Here is a 5,000-nt window from a genome sequence, read left to right on the forward strand (position 1 = left end):
TCACCGATCGTGTCACATGTACCTCCGCAAATGTCATTTATTGCATAACCCGTACGTTACGAAATAAGTTATATATTGGCGAGACAGGTAGACGACTAGGCCACCGATTCCGCGAACACCTTCGCGATGTTGAGAGGAATGACAAAGATGCATCTAAGCCAGTCGGTCGTCATTTTAATCTCCCTAACCACTCCAAAAGACAAATGCCTGTCTGCGGCCTTTCCCTACATCTAGGTACTACGGAAAGCCGCAAGAATCTGGAGCAAAAATTTATCTTCCAAATCGGCACCCTTAATTAATCCCCGCGGTATTAATGAACGCTTTTCATTTAAAAATTTATTCCTGTTTTTTAAGTTGCCATGTTGCCACCAATAGCGTATCTCCTGCTCCAACCCATCATTCCTCGATTCGCTCTGATGAAAGGCTAACGCTCGAAACGTCAGCTTTTAGAATCCCTGAACGACGGTCAATTTACATTTTCAACTCCGTTGGTAAAACAAATTTTTGTGTACTACTTCCCCACCGACGCAGTACCACAGTTTCTTTAACTACTCCCTTAATTAAGTTTATGTATAAATTAGGCTGTGTAAGTTAACATTCTTTTGGAATTTTGTGACAGTTTTATTTATTCCTTCGTGGCAAAATTTTCCTTGGCTTACAATATTTCAAACCAGTTAATTGTGATTTTCTATGTCTAATTGACAGAAAATATATTCCATCAAAAATTCAAGATACCAAAACTAATTTATTTATAGGTATGCAATAGATTAATCATGCAATTTTTGCAACTCCGTCTTTGACTTTCCCTTTTTTATTGGAATGTTACAAAGTGTCTAAGCAACATGAAGTTATTTTGTTTCATTGAAGATCCTTGCTTGGAATAACTGCATCTACCTGTTATACATTTGTTTTACGCCACGTACTTTGTAATTTATGAACTCCCTGTCATTTTAACCTAATATGTTGATGTTTCGTGTATCTGTTCTCTTTATTGTTGTCTCAACCCCTATTATTGTAATCTCTTTATTTTCCCTTCCCGCCTCGATTAGCTAGGCTATTTTGCGGGTAAGGATCAAAGGAAAATGTACGAAAGGTGAATGTATAATAAAGTTGAATTTGAACTTGAAATTGTGGTTAGTAACCTTTATCTGCACTCCTTTCAAAATACCCTAAAAACGCAAGTTGTCAATGTTATAAAAGTCATGTTATTTGTTAATCCATATTTAGTCATGAGTACATTAATTCAAGTTATGATAAACATGAGAAGTTTAGAGAGCTCTTGCATGGAAAATTAAAAAAGAAAAGATTGAAGGTCCGTGTTTAGTTTCTATGCGTGGAAACTGTGGTGCCGCACTGTTAGGGAGTGAAAAACAAAAATATATATATATATTTGGCTTTATGAAACAAGTTGATAATTAGCAAATAATATTCGCTGACGTTTTTATGTACCTAGACCTCACTTAACAAACCGAGAATTTTGACATCGGGACTTTCGGGAAAACAAAACTAACTGTTTCCCTCGGGACCATACATCAAGTGTATACTGACGCGCACAAAGTTAACTTCAGTTTAACATTCCAGTTTAACAAATTTGTGGTAATACAAGTCAGTTTGATCAACAAAACTGCTCTAACGTAAGTTCTTACATTTTCCTTGTAACCGAAGATTTACAGGAATGTGCTGAACTTGCAACCACAGTGTTTAATGACCATGATCGTGAAACCACACGATATGTTCTGAACCACAAAGGGAAGAGGATCTCAGTTGATTATTTTGAAACTCCTAGAAAAACATCGTTCTCTTACCACCGACAGTGCAATCTTGTGGAGGCGGTGGGACTCATCGACGACGTCTTCTTCCAAACCATCCTTGAACTTCATCTTCGCAAAGCGCCATGACCAGCAACATCACAGAAAATATTAATTTTTGAGAGATAGCGACTCCATTGAAAGTTTGAAAAAAAAAATTTAAGCGCGAAATGAACTACAAAAGTTTGAGATTAAAATTACTTAATCATGAATGTATGAAGCAATGGAATAGAGCGACTAATTGTATTAGACAAGCCGAGACAAGACAAGAGGACGACCGCAGTCGAAGGCAACCCGGAGGCTCCTTTTTGCATTAGCTTCTCCCGTGATTTAAGCCAGGGAGGTGTGGGCGCCACTCCAATGCCGTTGCATGCACAACTTGTTCCCAGTAAGACTGGTACTCATTTCACCCACCACGAATGGATGGAAAGCTGAGTGAACTTTGGAACGTACGGCAAGGGTTAACTTTGTTTTTCCCGTTTTGATAGAGTTAACCCATGCATGTTATCTCTTTTACGTCACTAACACTGCATCTTAATAACCTTTCGCCGCATATTGTTTTCAAAACGAGAACACAAAGGGCAAATGTTGAGTCTTGGCGTGACACAAAGCACTAGTACAAACGGCATGAATGAAATAGTATCAATCTATAGTATTTATTACTTCTCATTTTTGGCGCGAAGTTTAGTTCGTTCTTCGTAGTTCTCGTTAGGTGGGGCCTAAATTAAGTAGTCGGACCGATCAGTCATCACAGCATACAACCCACATAAGACATTCACCTCGGCCTCGAGACTTCGAGTAGCGGGGAAGTCAACAGTGAAATTTGTAAACAAATGGAGACAAGAAGTTTGGATAGTTCAATTGAGTGTGATTTACCGATAGTTTATTTCCCGGAAAAGGAAAAATATCTGGGAGCAGCCACCTCCATTTTCATTTCGTTAGATTATATGCATAATTTCATGAGTTGAAAATTGTTGAAATTTGGCTGAAATTCTCAGTTTCAAAACATGAAAGTGCCATTGGCTTGTACGACGAAAGGCAGTCTCACGGGTACCCCATGACCCCCCTTCCCCTCCCCGGTTATGGCCCTGTAAACCAGCTTGAAAATGACATTATTCCGATAATTCTCCTCTCCAATATTTACTTTGTTCGCAGATTTGACAAAATATACGATTCGGTTCTCACTCGTTTTTACTGCGAAGTCCGAAGGGCTATTAGGGTTTAGAATGGGGCATGGTACCTCAAGTAACCAACATAACACTTCCAAAATTCCGGCGAAAGTTGTCAATGTTCCAAAAGTTCGGACACGATATGATGCCTTATTTAACACGAGAGGTTGAAAATTCTTCGAACTCTTTGTTAGACCTCGCGTAGTGGTAGGTAAGTGTCTCGAAATATTTCATCTAGGGGTAGGTAAGTCTACTGGCCTTTTGAGAACAAACTGGGAAATGGCCTACACCACTAAAGATAATCTGTAGTCAATATCCGAAATCGTCGAGTGAAATTGAAGGGTGCGTCATGTGTCTCGTTCTTAGCGGAACAGTCCGCCATTTTGACGTCGCTTTGCTGTGGAAGTTCACATTGTACGGACGCTTTATATAGCGCTCACCCGCTTACCACACACGTTATAGAGCTATCCATTCACAATCGAACAAAGCACCTTTCGCTATGGACAAAGATCCACTCTAATTTGTTCTTGAGCGGTTCTGTTTTGGCAGGATTTTTGTCCATCACAAAAAAGAGCGCAACATAGCATTCTTATTTTGAAACAAAATTGAGGCAACTGTTGTGAACGACTGCTGCAATACCAAGAGGGCGCTGCTGTTTCTAAAAGAGCCGCGCAAGGAGCTGCTGAGTGATCATTTGCAAAAGTAAGATTTACAGTAAAAACTGAATATTTGGTATGATAAATTTGTGCCTAAATGTAATAATGGCTACACCAATGCAATATAGAGCTTCAGTGGAGCTGCACAACAATCCTGTGAAAGGTAACGGATTTTCGCTAGGTATGAAAGAAGTTTTCGTCTATTTTGTTGCTTCTAGTTTATCTGGAGGGAATCTGCCTGCCTACCTTACAATAGAAAGCACATTTATGGCAACTAAATTACTATGTGAGCCTTTGGTTTACTCAAATGTGCCTTGGTCGCTTTTATTTCCCTTTGGTTTTAGGATTGGCAAATGATATTGAACCAAATCCTGTTTGTCAGCGCTCTGGACCAAGGCCACTTTCTGTTTTCACCGTAGGTCCTCGTACGTACAAGATTGTGCAGCTCACCCATAAGATAACGTTTGAAGAGAGACTGCAGAGAAAGGTCCCTAAGTAGGATTCGAACTCTCAATCTCGTCATTCAGAGGTGCTAGCGATGACCACTAGAAACGATAGGCTATACATTAAATGATCAAGTAAAGCTATGATCCTCGCAGTTCAGGACTTCCATGCGGTTTGAACTCGTGACAGCTCGTGACCTCGCGATACCGGTGCGACGCTCTAACCAACTGAGCTATGAAGCCACGGAGGTTGGGAGGTGGTCATTTGTAGGTTCTAATTTTCCCGTGAGGAATGAATCAATGAACGAAATGATATATGAAATGAATCATATACTGAACTGTGGATATGAAATCAAGTAAAGCTATGATTCTCGTAGTTATGTTGCAATTTTAGCAATTGCGTAGTGAAGCCTGAAAAATTCAGTACTTCAACGGTTTTCAAACCCTCCTCACAGGAAAATTAGAACCTACAAGTGCCCTACGTCATTGGCTTCATAGCTCACTTGGTTAGAGCGTCACGCCGGTATCGAGAGGGCACGGGTTCAAACCCCGTTGAAGTCCTGGATTTTTCAGGCTTCTCTACGCAATTGAATGCGTCCGGGCCATAACTGCGAGGATCATAGCTTTAGTTCATTTCATATCCGCAGTTCAGTATATGATTTATTTCATATATATCATTCTGTTTGTATTAAATGTATAAGGGAAATAGCTTAAGGCGGTATATTGAGAAATCAAAGTAATCGATTTTCGGGTTAATTAGTAATGAAGACAATCTTCGCACAACTGGGTTCACCAGGAAGCTAGTAATTGTCATGGTTCATATGTAACAGTGACATTTAAAAGGAAATTCACCACAAACGGAATATAAAATTTAGGCAGCTGTATTTTAAAGTGCACCTCACCCCAAAATATTTTGTTGCTCAA

The sequence above is a fragment of the Montipora foliosa genome, chromosome 11 (assembly GCF_036669935.1).
Source record: "Montipora foliosa isolate CH-2021 chromosome 11, ASM3666993v2, whole genome shotgun sequence".
Classification (NCBI taxonomy): domain Eukaryota; kingdom Metazoa; phylum Cnidaria; class Anthozoa; order Scleractinia; family Acroporidae; genus Montipora; species Montipora foliosa.